The sequence below is a fragment of the Rattus norvegicus genome, chromosome 5 (genome assembly GCF_036323735.1).
Source record: "Rattus norvegicus strain BN/NHsdMcwi chromosome 5, GRCr8, whole genome shotgun sequence".
Taxonomy (NCBI): domain Eukaryota; kingdom Metazoa; phylum Chordata; class Mammalia; order Rodentia; family Muridae; genus Rattus; species Rattus norvegicus.
Window position 1 is genome coordinate 99,879,982 of NC_086023.1, and position 15,771 is coordinate 99,895,752.

Genomic DNA, 15,771 nt, shown 5'->3' on the forward strand with positions numbered 1-15,771 from the left:
TCAAACCCAGTCACTATTGTTGACGCCAAGAAGTGCCTGCTGTTTGACAGTGATGTAACTGTCTCCTGAGAGGCTCTGCCAGAGCCTGACAGATAAAAAGGCAGATGCTCGAAGCCACCCTTTTGATGAGCATGGGGAGCCTAATGAAGGAGTTAGGGAGAAGACTGAAAGAAAGGAAGGGGTTTGCAACTCCATAGAAAAACAATATCAACCAACCAGACCCCACAGATCTCCCAAGGACTGAACCACCAACCATGGCTCCAGCTGCAAATGTAGCAGAGAATGGCCTTATCTAGCATCAATGGGTGGAGAAGCCCTTGGTCCTGTGAAGGCTTGTTGCCCCAGTGTAGTGGAATGCCAGGGCGGTGAGGTGAGAGTGAGTGGGTGTGTGGGGGAGCAACCTCATAGAAGCAGGATGAGAGGGGATAGGATAGGAGGTTTGAGGAGGGAAAACCAGGAAAAGCAAAAACATTTCAAATGTAAATACATAAAATATCAAAGAAAAATAAAATTATAATAAAAATTAAAAAGGAATGAGGTTACATTAAAAAATATCCAATAAAAAAATTTTATTTTGGTATCTATATCATCTTTCCTGTTCAAAGTGCTTTGGTGTGTGTCTATGTATGTGTGTGTGTGTGTGTGTGTGTGTGTGTGTGTGTGTGTGTGTGTGTGTGTGTATGTGTGTGTGTGTGTGTGTCTGTGTGTGTGTGGTATATGTGTGTATATGTTTGTATATGTGTGTTTTTGTGTGTGTTTGTGTGTGTGTGTGAGAGAGAGGGGGAGAGAGAGAGAGAGTTGTACAAAGTTCTAGTCTGAAACTTTGCAAGTCCTTGAATTGTCCTTAACATTTTAACATTTCACTTGATAAGTTTGGGTTTGCTTGTTTCCTTTAACTCTGTAAAACTCTTGAGTCCTCATTGATTTTGTTATAAATCTTTTCTAAGTGGTTTTATTACCTTCGACCCATGTAAGTATCAAAGAGGTAAATGAAACCATTTTACATTGTTTTAGAAAGTTGTCTTCAATTTTTATTCCCTTCTCAGTACATGTGATTGGTTTTGCTCAGTAGTTTTATAAAAAGAGTGCATTAACAGAGCACTTGCTTGTAAAATGAGAAGAGTAAAAAAATGAAACTAATGAGAATATGGCAGAGTATGAGAACAGATTATCGTTTGATTATTTTTTGGCAAAGAAAAGATTCTTTTACAAGAGGCAAATATTGGGAAGTATGATGACAAAATGTAATTAATTACCTTACTTTTGAAAACTTAAAACAGATGTATTCAATTTTTTATTTTTGAACATTCGGTGATAGGGACATTTGCTCTTGGCTTTATTCATTAATCTTTTAAGTGTTTGAAGGCAGATGAATTTTAATGAATGGTTAAGTCTTAATATCAGGGTGATCTCAGTGACAGCAGTCTACAGATATATCTAGTAGTTAGCTGGCAAACTAAAATAAGACACCAAAATAAGAAGGACTGGAGCTTGGATTGTGCTTACCAATACTTAATATTGTCATATGTTGGCTTGTGCATCATCTTCTCAGTCTAGGCTGATAATTGTATAATGAATCACTGACCTTATATTTTGTTCAGTTTTAAACTACTTATCTCCACTTTTAACTCCACTTTTAAAACAATATATTGATTTTTATTCTCAATATCCTTTTTTCAAAATGGTGAAAAGAGTCACAGGAAGGTTAAATATCTCAGTTTAGGCCTTCCTAATTACTTGGTGTTGAGAGTTGTGATTTTCACATTAACCATCTGCCTTTGCACCCTACTTGACATCCTTGTACCCAAGGACTGGAACGTCTGCACTATAAAGACAGTCTGTTAAGAACCACAGTTGTTAGACTCATCCATGATGTGGTCCCAGTCTTATGGTCTACATACCCACGTTATCTTCTTTGATGCACAAACTAAGCTCAGTTAACATAGACAGGGGATTGTTTGCCTAGCCTCCTCTCTGTCTCTATCTTGTCAATTTTGTGCTAACTTTCAGACATAGCACATTTCTACTTTTTTCTTTCATTTTCTCCAAGTCTTGTCAGCCACAGCTAAGTAGTGGCTTCTTGGGACTACTTACCTGATACAGCATCCTCATGAACCCTTATCCACAGGAAGCATTCCTATTATCTTTCTCATATTCATTTTGAGGATAAAGCCTTAAGCTTCCTGAGAATAGGACTTGTGCAATTCCTGTCAACACAAACTACTAATATCAAGCAACTTAGTGACACCTTTTCAAACTGATCTGGGCTCATTATTCTCTAGTTTTCTACAATGCTACCAACATTCTAAGCAATCTTACAGGACCACTGCTTTTAGTAATCTTGTTTAAATACACTATCGTAGTGCAATATTTTAGGTGTATGGAATGAGAAAACTGACCTCTGAAATCACTTTCTGTAGTAAAAGATAAATCACAATGAGCTTTCCAATTATCCAAATATATGACCAAAGATAATGTTAGGAAAGGCCATGCAGCGCTGTTTAGGAAGCTGAAGGTTATGATGTTATCCGATTAGTCTGAAGTGGTCTTGACATTCAGACAAAATAATTTGATCAGAAAAGAAAAGATTATGTGTTTTGCAGTGAGAGATTGAGTTCTTTTTCTCTTTTCATCATAATTAGACTGATGTAACCAAACACATTCTTCAAAATGGAGATGTCTCAGCTCACTTCTTAAAATAGGATGATAAACATTTATCTCCTCACTAATACATCTGTTTCATGTGCTCTGTACCAGAGACTAATACATCTCTATGGTAAATGCATTGTGACAAGAGCAACCTCACTTGGTATTTCAATTCTGCTAACAACATCTAATTCTATGGGAGCACTGCACTTTCCTTATCTGTTATCACTGGAGTACTTTCTTTTCATTTTTAGTATGTGGAGAATTTAATCAGTCATTCCTCCTCACTGTGATCAGTTCCATTTAATAATGCCTCTCTCTTGCACATTTCTCTTTCCTTCCTTTGCCCACTATTTATACTTCAAAATCAACAATGTTTCGTAATCAGAACATACACTCTTCATTTCATTCCATTAGGATTTTGTATTTCTCTTATGCAATCCATGATACACAAGAAACCCAAAAAAACTGCTTCTTGCGTTATTTGAACAGAACTACTTATGTAAACATTTACAGAAACCAATTACTTTAGTATGAAGAAAACCACTCCCAAGAGCAAGAAAATGCTTTCTGACTCTTCATAAGTGGGAGTGTTTGATTCTGCGAACTCTCCAGTCCTGTGAGCTATGTGGAACAACTAGGGAGTGCTTTAGTTTAAGTACTGATTCAAGATTGATGTAGCTTCCATGAATTTTCTCTGAAGTATTACCCTCAAGTACATAACCACATATTTCAATCACTTTTGAGGCATTAGTCAATTCAATTCAACCAACTTTAGTTTGCTTAATGGTGCTTAATAGACAGACTTTTACAGAAAACATTTTTAAGTGAAATATTTCATCAGAAAATAGTTTCACAATTTATTTTTCTGTTTTCTGGCATGTTTTATAAATATAACCACTTTAGATGGGCCTCAGTATAGTTAGGAGCCTTTATATCCTTGGTCCAATACTGCTCCTAGGAAGCATTAAAGCATGGCTCTACAGCATTAGCAACACGACCATTGTAGATGCTCTATGTAGGAAAAGTCTTCTGACTGTTCCCAGCTTACAACATATTCCTAGCCCCCATTTTCTTCCTTGAGTACCTTCCTCCACCTTGTCCCCACACCAAACCATTGATCATGGATTCCCCTTAACCTAGCATTTGCCATTTCTACTCATAGTCATAATTGATTGGAATTCCTAGTCTAAGATTTTACTTGCTATTCTAAAACTAATAACTCAACTAAATGCTTTTGCAATTTGACTGTAGACAAGTTGGTAGTATTTGGCATCAAGATACTTTACTTTGTTATTTATAACTATATGTTTTTAATATTTTTGTAGTGGGATATATGTATGCTGAAGATTTGCTCTGCTATATATAGCTGACTCTACCTTTTTTCCCCAGATTCAATGGTTAGACTTGGATTTAACCCAAGATTTTGGATATAACACAGGATAGTTTACTAAAACACAAAGGTTAAAGTGTTCAAGGCATGCCTGCCCTTTATATACACATAATATCTTGGTCTCAAGATTCCAAGAAACAGAAACAGTGAACTCTTCAAGAAGACACAATGATATAATTTAAGGACTCACCAAGGAAAATGTTTTTCCCCCTGACCTATGTGTGGATTTCTGTTCAAAGGTAAGTAGAAGCCATAGGCATATTCCTCTGAGAAGCTACATATGAGGTTATATAGAGGTTATTCAAACTTCCTCCTGGCTAAAAGGAAAGTACCAAAGTTGAGGGAAGTAGCAGAATTGAATGAAACATGTATGATAAAGCAGGTATTGTGATAAAGCACATAGTGTCTGAGTCATAGTGTTCTTTGAAGCTAGAGTAGACTCTGAAGTATCTGTGAAGTGTCAACCTAGATAGATTATGATAATCTCCTACAAGCCAAGTGTCAAGAAATGGATTGCTTTGGGGTAGTGTTCTGCTTACAGTGTGGAGTAAGTACAGCTACTAAAGATTGGAATCATGGCTGAAGATAAAGGGGAAGCCTAGGAGAATTCATTATCTAGCCTCATTACCAGATGATTTACCTAGCAGCAAGAGAGATAAGGACTGATACAAGGGAGAATAAGACATAAAAGCACTCTAGTTACCACCAGCCAAAAGAAGCACACAGACAATCTCATTTATAATAACATCAAGAAACATAAAACACCTTGGAGTAAAACCGGCAACGGAAGTTAAAGGCATCTACAGTAAATGCATCAAATTATTGTGTGAAAAATTGAAAAAGTCAGTAGAGGATGAACTGCCTTCCCATATCCATGGGTTAGCATATAGAATTTAGTAAAACAATGTTAAAAGTAGCTTTCTATAGCTATGAGGTTGTTTCTTAAAGTCTCTATTCTATTTTATTGGTATACATGTCTGTCTTTGTTCCTGTACCATGTTGTGCTTACTACTTTGGCTCTATGGTGCTATTTGAAATCAGGTATTATGGTATTCACAGCATTGTTGTTTTATGTAGGATTGCCTCTGGGCCCTATATCTTAAGTGCATGGTATCTTCAGCAATAAGTGGTTTCTTCAACTCCATGAAGGATGAGGCAATCAAGGGTCAAAAAGTAACAGCATATAAACTTTTAGAAGTATCATGAATAACCCACACTGACAATTAAATGTGGGCTTTTGGGGGGATTTGGTTAGATGGTGCATAGCTTGGGTAGGAAGCTCAAATGGAAACATTTATAATTTGTATTTTTATAATTATCCCACCACCTTTGTGTGTATTTGTGTGTGTATGTGCTTGGGCGTGTGTGCATGTGTGCATGCATGTGTGTGTATGTGCTTGTGCATGTGCATGTGTGTGTGCATGTGGGTGTGCATGGGTGTGGGGGGGTGAGTGTATCTGGGTTTGTGTGTGTATTTAGGAAGGTATTTTAACAGTAAATAGTCTGATATCTTATAACAATTTCCTAAGCCCTTATCTGTTTTTTAACCTTTTTCCACACTCTCCTGTATTAATTTCATCCTCACTCCAAATTAATCTGCCCCACTAATTTTCCCCATTTTCTCATTCAAATTATATTTACCTACTAGTTCCTTTGTATTGAACCCTTTTATACTAGTTTTCCCTTCACACCTTCTGTAGTTACCCCAGTTAATATACTCAGATCAGAATATTTGGAGATAGGAACCTCTGATTAACCATGAAGACCATTCTTTTAATTTTACTTTATAACTGAATAGTATTCCATAAAGGATATATATCAGTTTTATTCTCTCTATATTTTTGAAAAATATTTAGGCTGTTTCAATTTTCTAGCTATCATGAATAAGAGCACCAATAAAAATGGCTAAGCAAATATCTGAGGAGTAGGATGGAGAATTCTGGAGATATATTCCAAGGAATATATAGCTATGTCATATGATAGAAATTTCTGGCTTTTTCAATATTTTTCAGAATAGTTGGACAAATTTACAGCAACATCAACATAATATGAAGATTCTCTTTACACACATCTTCTCCACATTTGTTATCAACCTTTCTGTTCTTGATCTCCATTCTGACTGCATTAAGATAAATTTTCAGATGGTTTAGATTTCCATGCCCTGAAAGTGCTAGGAATAAGGAAAAATTTAAAATATATTTTAACTATTTTTATTTCTTTTGAGAATTCTTTGTTCATGATTTTTTGTTTGTTTGATTCTGTTTTATAATCTAGAACAACCTAGTCAACTTCCTATAAAAATCAACTAACTCGTGTCCCTCCAAACCCTCCTAGCTACCTTCGTTTAAATACCTTTCCTCTCTTAAGTTGACTGAACCCCTAGACCTATAGACAACTAATGACTTCTTGAAGAACTAACCTCACCTGGAGATGAGCCAAACTTATTGGCCAACCCTGACCCCCACACACACACAGACATATTGCATAATGTATTATATAGCATATAATTACATAATATATTACATAAATAGATTCAGTAATATACTCTTTATAAAATTGTATCATAAGAGTTTTATGTGTATGTGTTTTGTATTGTAATGTATTCTTGGTTAAAATAAATTGTTCTCCTTTAGCATCATTTTTAATTTGAAGTATGTTTTATCAGATATTAGCATAACAATTCATGCTTGCTTTCTGACGCCATTTGATTTGAATATTTTTCTATCACTCTAATGTAGTACCTTTCTTTATACCTGAGTTACTTGTAAATAATCAATAGGATTTTGTATCTTGGTTAATTCGGCTAGACAAAGAGATTTTATTTTCTTTTGATTAGAGGGATTAGGCCAACAATATTAAAATTTATAATTGTGAAGTATGTATTGATTGTAATCATTGAGTTGCACTTGGGTTTGTTCTCAGTGGTAAGATGTTTTTATTAATAGTAGCTTCACTTGTATACTTTCTACTATCATTTGTCTATGCTTATTCCTCTCTGCCATTCAAAGAATGTTTCTCTTATTTTGTCTATGCTTACCCACTAGATATAAATGCCATAAGTTGTTTATATCATAGAAATCTTTTTCTCCTTCAGCTCCAGTCACCTACTTTTTGACAACGATATGGAAAACCTTAATCAGAAAAGGAAAGTTAGCCTCTTCAACAAAGAATGTTAGGAAATCTAGGGCTCCATAAGATGAATGTAATTGTATTCACATTTTTAAGCTGCCTTAAATCAATTCCAACTCAAATTGTTTGAAGAATTTAATTTAAGACATGAAACTTCTAGAGAGTAAAAGAAAACACTTCAAAACGGACGCATAATAACTTTTTGGAAAAGACCCCAGTAGCATAGGAAATAAGTCAAAAAACTAACAAATAAGATTATATGAAATTCAAAATCCCTACCCTTTAAAGGAAACTATCATTAAAAATGATGAGAAACCTTTCAGAATGGAAAATGTATTCTCAATGTGTATCTGATAGATTAGTATTTAGAATACATGAAGTACTCAACTCTAGGTTGAAGATATGATTCAATGATCATAAGTATCTTCTATGTACCCATGAAGACTGGAGTTCATACCCATTATTGAAATTGCAATCTGTATCACATGTATGCCTGTCTATCCTATTGTGAATGACAGAGACAGGAGGATCACAGAACTCACTGGATTCTCACTTAGTTGAAAAAATAATAGAGGTACATACCTGATACTCTTTTTTGGACACTGTGTACATAGATTATAGAGCTACACATATTTGTGCACCACATGTGTGTGTTAGGGCACACACAACTACATAAAACCTAAATGAGAAGTAAATCTCCTACTAAAAATCCTCAACAATCTAGGAAATAAATGTGTTGATTTCTTTTAAAGTCTACAAAAGATAAAGTGCAAATATAAAATGAAAATACAAAAATATTTTAAAAATCTCTTCTCATCAGGGAAATGTAACTTCAAACCTACATTAATATTCCATTTCATCCGAGCCAAAATGACAAGGACTATGAAAAATACTACAACAATTTCTGGCAAAGATGCAGTGAAACATTCAGCATAGACACTCTTGGTGAAAATGTAAACAGATCTACCCTCTATAGCAATTCATCTAGAAAATTTCCAAAAACCTCAAAATAGAGCAACTATACAAAAGGACTCTAAGAAAATATACAAAAGATACAGGTGAACATCAACGTGTATTGCTACACTAATCACAGTGATGAAGTTATGAAGTCAGCCTAGGTTTGGTTCAGTTAGAGAAAGGGATAAAGAGAAGTTTTCTTCTGCCACAAAAGAACAGAAGTCTCTAACATTTGCTAGAAAACTTTGGAAATCGTGTCATTTAAAGAGTAATTCAACCATATAAAATAACTAGCATAAGTTTTATGTCTCTTGTGAATTCTAACTTGCGTATATAAACAAAGATATATATGACAGAAAACCAGCAGCAGTTAAAGAGAAGGAAAGAGAAGAAATGAAGGGAAAGGGGGGAGGGATAAAAGAAAAGATAGGGGTTGAAAGTCACCAAAGTATACAATTGACAACACCATTCCTATGTAAACTAAATACACACAGGCAATAAAATCTACACTACTTGATGGACACATCACACCGGAAAGCAGTCTGGAATAGACTTTCAGCTGTCATTCAAGCAACAAACGGACTACCCTTTAACGTTTTCTCTATTCACATGTAAAACAACAGAACAGTGAGAACACATTGAATGGTGCTTACAAAAATTCTCAGAAACTAGCATTCTTAAAATTATTCAATGATGCCAACCCCAGCCTGTGTCCTCAGAGAAGGCTCTATCCCTCTCTCTCTTACTCAGAATATTGTTGGAGGCAAATTTAACAATAGATGAAAATGGGCCTTAAAGACTACTGGAGATTTACATCATACACCTAGCAAAACAAAACAGTGGCCAGGTTTGGTTTAATGTGTAACTCCCATGTTTAACATGTTTATAAACACATGCTAAAGATGGTTGTTAAGTCCATAAATTAATTAGGTAGTTTTTCAAGCACTGCAAAAATATTATCTTAAATCTTTCCTTACGCGCTATTGATGGATCAATATAGTACAAACGTTAAAGCAAATAGTAGTTTGTAACATACTCCAAATGAGGTTTCGAAGCATTCATGAGAGTTCTTGATTAACTTCCACTCTGCTCTTACTCAATATAAACATGGCCTGTGGCTGTGTGCATTTTATAGATCATTTGCACTAGTCAATAGCATCTAAAGAATATTAATCAGGCTAAAATAAGGGATGGCAGACTAAGTAAATGCCATACGAATTTGTAGCAGAGTGAACTCACTGACCTGTCCTTGTTGAACAGAATCAACCTGTTACTTAGAACCTAGCTGCAGGTAGAGTGAACCACAGGCTGATCAGATTTCAAAACAATCACTGACAAGGGTGGGCCCCTGATGTGAATTTGAGAGCTGAGTATAAATTAAGATGAAATGGGCTAGATTAAGCACAGATAAAGCTGTCCATTATATGATTAATTTTAATTAGATTCTTTGCAGTCTTCTGTTCTTTGATCTGAGCTAAGTAATTAAGCCCATTTTACTCTCTAATTGGATTATATAGTGCATGGCGTACACTACTGAATGATGCAAAACTGTGAAGGATCTAAATATATTTGGCTTTGTTGTAGATGTCCTGTCTGAAGAATGTTCCTCTGGGATACAATAATATATATTAAATTTTATTTCTTTGAGTACAATAAAATTTGATTCTTCCAAGATATTGTAAAACATTATTTCTAATATTGATGTGATGTTTCCTGATGAGCCTTTGCTATGAAGAACAGAGGTTTTTCTAAGACAAAAATAGATTTTGTAGTGGGAAAAAGTAGATGTTGGTAAGTAAAAAAAAGCATTCAGAAGAAGAAACATCCATGTAGAGAAAGGTTCTATATCAACATAAGCCTGGATGTCGATGTATTTTAAATATTGAGTCAATGTTTAATTTGATTAAACAGCTTTATCTAGAACCAAGTCTCAGACAGATGAGAATTTTTAATTTTATATTGAAGATGATTTACGATGCTGAAATAAAGGTTGTAACTCAATTAGAGTAATTACTACATTCCAGCCACTATTTTAATTCATTTGTATTTATTTTCTTGTTTGTATCCACCTACTTAAGTAGACATTTCACCTAAATATAAAATCTTAAGACAACTTGACCCCACAGGAATATACTAGCCTCAAGCTTGGTTGAGTGTTTGTATGACTCCAATTAAAGTTGAAGATACCAGTTTGCTCTTTGATAAATCAAATAACGTCTTGGTTGTCATTTTTTTCTGACTCCATTTTCCCATCTGAGACTGCTTATAATTCTGTACTTCTCAGTATCGATGTATAGATCTAAATCACTTTTATGTCCACAGTGTTACTGGGCAATGGGTACTTTCTTTTCCTTAAAGCATAACTAGATGAAGTAATGAACAGCTTGCCCACAGCTTCCTGCTCCCAAATTTCATGGGAAAGAAAGCTGAACATGCAGAAGTGTGGACAATCTTGAGACCACAGGACAGACTGTCATTTCTGCCCACCTCTGCCCACATCTCTGATCCAAGAGGAAACTGCATAATGCCTCTGGACCCAGGAATATAGGAACAGTCAGCTGCCAGTACCTGCGGTTCTTGTCTGTGCCCAGAACTGAACTGAACTGAACCAGTCAAACATCTCACTGTACCCAAATCCTATGAGGGAGAGAGCTAGACCCTCAGAAGTGCAGACTCCTGAGAAATCAGAAGAGACTACCCTCTGCTCACATTCCCAACCCAAGAGGGAATCGCTTAGTGCCAGCTGTGCCCCCGGAGTGCCAGGAACTAGGAAAAATCAGGGGCAGGACCCTTCTGATTCCTTCATACCTCAAGAGCTGAATGACAGTTACCAGGAGTGCCTACACACCTGACAGGAGAGGTAAGACTCACTTATCTGCTCCAAGTGACCTGCCTGGTGGACTCAGGACACGCAGAGGCAGAAGTCCTCTGGGACAGGGCACTTCCTGTTTCTGGCTCTCCCGGGAACTGAACTGATACCATCCTACATGTCTCTGCACCTAAATCCCATGGGGAAGAGAGCTGAACACCCAGGGCAGACCATCCTGAGACCGCAGGAAAGACTGCCACTTCTGTCCACCTCTGCCCATATCCCTGAAGGACCAAAATACTCAAACTTATGGGACACAATGAAAGCAGTGCTAAGACGAAATCTCAGAGCTCTGAGTGCCTGCAAAAAGAAACAGGAGAGAGCACACTCAGGACATTGACAGCACACATAAAAGCTCTAGAACAAAGAGAAACAAATACACCCTAGAGAAGTAGAAGGCAGGAAATAATCAAACACAGGACTGAAATCAGCCAAGTAAAAACAAAAAAAGACTAGAAAAGAATCAACAAAACCAGGAGCTGGTTCTTTGAGAAAATCAACAAGATAGAAAAACCTTTAGCCATACTAACCAGAGGGCAAAAGAGAGTATCCAAATTAACAAAATCAGAAATGAAAAGGGAGACATAACAACAGAATCTGAGGAAATTAAAAAAAAAAATCATCCGATCCTACTACAAAGGCTATATTCAACAAAACTGGAAAATCTGGAAGAAATGGACAGTTTTCTAGACAGATGCCAGGTACCAAACTTAAATCAGGAACAAATGGTTTCATCTAAACAACTCCATAAATCCTAAAGAAATAGAAGCAGTTATTAAAAGTCTCCAAACCAAAAAGAGTTCAGGACCAGATGGGTTTAGTGCAGAATTCTATCAGATCTTCATAGAAGACCTTATACCAATACTGTCCAAACTATTCCACAAAATAGAAACAGAGTACTACCAAATTCTTCTATGAAGCCACAATTACTCTTATACCTAAACCACACAAAGACCCAATAAGAAAGAGAACTGCAGACCAATTTCCCTTATGAATATCGACACAAAAATAGTCAATAAAATTTTGCAAACCAAATCCAAGGAAACATCAAAACGATCATCCTCCATGATCAAGTAGGCTTCATCTCAAGGATGCAAGAATGCTTTAACATATGGAAATCGATCAACATAATCCACCGTATGAACAAACTCAAATAAAAACCAAAGGATCATTTCATTAGATGCTGAGAAAGCATGTGATAAAATTCAACACCCCTTCATGATAAAAGTCCTGGAAAGATGAGGAATTCAAGGCCCATACCTAAGCATACTAAAAGCAATATAAAGAAAACCAGGAGCTAACATCAAACTAAAGAAAAGAAACTTGAAACAATCCCATTAAGATTGGGGACTAGACAATACTGCCCACTGTCTCCCTACTTACTCAATATAGTACTCGAAGGCCTAGCCACAGGAATCAGTTATAGGAGGTCAAAGGAATACTAATTGGAAGGGAAGAAGTCAAAATATCACTATTTGCACATTATATGATAGTATACTTAAGTGACCCCAAAAGTTCCACCAGAGAACTACTAAACCTGATAAACAATTTCAGCAAACTGTCTGGGTATAAAACTAACTCAAACAAATCAGTAGCCTTCCTCTACTCGAAGGATAACCAGACCGAGAAAGGAATTAGGGAAATGATACCCTTCACAATAGTCCCAAATAACATAAAATATCTTGGTGTGACTTTAACCAAGCAAGTAAAAGACAACATCTTCAAGTCTCTGAAGAAATAAATTGATGAAAATCTCATAAGATGGAAAGATCTCCCATCCTCACAGATTGGGAGGATTAATATAGGAAAAATGGCCATTTTGCCAAAAGCAATATAAAGATTCAATGCAATCCCCATCAAAATTCCTACTCAATTCTTTACAGAGATAAAAAGAACAATGTGCAAATTCATTTGGAATAGCAAAAAACCCAGTGTAGCAAAAATTAATCAACAATAAAAGAATTTCTGGGGGAATCACCATCCCTGACATCAATCAATATTACAGAGCAATAGTAATAACAGTTATGTGGTACTGACAGAGAGACAGGTAGATAGATCAGTGGAACGAATTGAAGACCCATTAATGAACCTATACACATATGATCACTTTATCTTTGACAAAGGAGCTAAAACCATCCAATGGAAAAAAGATAGCATTTTCAACAAATGGTGCTGGTTCAACTGGAGGTCAACATGTAGAAGAATGCAAATCGATCCATTCTTATCTTGTACAAAGCTTAAGTCCAAATTCTCAAGGACCTCCACATCAAACCAGATATATTCAAACTAATAGAAAAAAAGTGGGGAAGAGTCTGGAACACATGTGCACTGGGGAAATTTTCCTGACCAAAACACCAATGTCTTATGCTCTAATATCAAGAATTGACAAATGAGATCTCATAAAACTACAAAGTTTCTGTAAGGAAAAGGACATATTCATCAGGACAATATGGCAACCAACAGATTGGTAACAGATCTTTACCAATCCTACATCTGAGAGAGGGCTAATATCCAAAATACACAAAGAACTCAAGAAGTTAGACTCCAGAGAGCCAAATAACCCTATTAAAAATGGTGTACAGAGATAATCAGATATTCTCAGCTGAGAAATATCGAATGGCCAAGAAGTACCTTAAGATATGTTCAACATCCTTAGTCATCAGGGAAATGCAAATCAAAACAACCCTGAGATTTCACCTCACACCAATCAGAATGGTAAGGACAAAAACTCAGGTGACAGCAAATACTTGTGAGAATGTGGAGAAAGAGGAGCACTCCTCCATTGTTGGTGAGACTGCAAACTGGTACAACCACTCTGGAAATCAGTCTAGAGGTTCCTCAGAAAATTGGACATTTCACTACCTGAGGACACATCTATACTTCTCCTGGATATATACCCAAAAGATGCTACAACATACAACAAAGACACATGCTCTACTATGTTCATATAAGCCTTAATTACCATAGCGAGAAGCTGGAAAGAACCCAGGTACCCTTGAACAGAGGAATGGATTAAAAAATATGGTACATCTACACAATGGAGTGCTACTCAGCTATCAAAAACAATGACTTCAACTTGAGCCTCGGGAACACAGTTAAGACAAACCTTCCTACTCCAAGCGTCCTGCCTAGTGAACTCAGGACACAGGCCCACAGGAACAGCTGAAGACCTGTAGATAGGAAAAGCTACACGCCCGAAATCAGGACACTCTGTTCCCATAACTGGCTGAAAGAAAACAGGAAAACAGGTCTACAGCACCCCTGACACACAGGCTTATAGGACAGTCTAGCCACTGTCAGAAATAGCAGAACAAAGTAACACTAGAGATAATCTGATGGTGAGAGGCAAACGCGGGGAATCCAAGTAACAGAAACCAAGACTACATGGCATCATCGGAGCCCAATTCTCCCACCAAAGCAAACACGGAATATCCAAACACACCAGAAAAGCAATATCTAGTTTCAAAATTATATTTGATCATGATGCTGGAGGACTTCAAGAAAGACGTGAAGAACTCCCTTAGAGAAACACAGGAAAACATAAATAAACAGGTAGAAGCCTACAGAGAGGAATCACAAAAATCTCTGAAAGAATTCCAGGAAAACATAAATAAACAAGTAGAAGCCGATAGAGAGGAACCACAAAAATCCCTGAAAGAATTCCAGGAAAATACAATCAAACAATTGAAGGAATTAAAAATGGAAATAGAAGCAATCAAGAAAGAACAACACATGGAAACAACCCTGGATATAGAAAAACCAAAGGAAGAGACAAAGAGCCATAGACACAAGCATCACCAACAGAATACAAGAGATAGAAGAGAGAATCTCAGGAGCAGAAGATTCTATAGAAATCATTGGCTCAACTGTCAAAGATAATGTAAAGCAGAAAAAGCTACTGGTCCAAAACATACAGGAAATCCAGGACTCAATGAGAAGATCAAACCTAAGGATAATAGGTAAAGAAGAGAGTGAAGACTCCCAACTCAAAGGACCAGTAAATATCTTCAACAAAATCATAGAAGAAAACTTCTCTAACCTAAAGAAAGAGATACCAATAAGCATACAATAAGCCTACAGAACTCCAAATATATTGGATCAGAAACGAAACTCCTCCCATCACATAATAGTCAAAACACCAAATGCACAAAATAAAGAAAGAATATTAAAAGCAGTAAGGGAAAAGTTCAAATAACATATAAAGGCAGACCTATCAGAATCACACCAGACTTTTCACCAGAGACTATGAAAGACAGAAGATCCTGGACAGATGTCATAAAGACCCTTAGAGAACACAAATGCCAGCCCAGGTTACTGTATCCTGCAAAACTCTCAATTAACATAGATGGAGAAACCAAGATATTCCATGACAAAACCAAATTTACACAATATCTTTCTACAAATCCAGCACTACGAAGGATAATAAATGGTAAAGTCCAACAAAAGGAGGCAAGCTATAACCTAGAAGAAGCAAGAAACTAATCGTTTTCGCAACAAAACAAAGAGAATGAAAGCACACAAACATAACCTTATATCCAAATATGAATATAACAGGAAGCAATAAATACTATTACTTAATATCTCTCAACATCAATGGCCTCAACTCCCCAATAAAGAGACATAGATTAACAAACTGGAAACGCAAGGAGGACCCCGCATTCTGCTGCCTACAGGAAACACACCTCAGAGACAAAGACAGACTCTACCTCAGAGTGAAAGACTGGAAAACAACTTTCCAAGCAAATGGTCGGAAGAAGCAAGCTGGAGTAGCCATTCT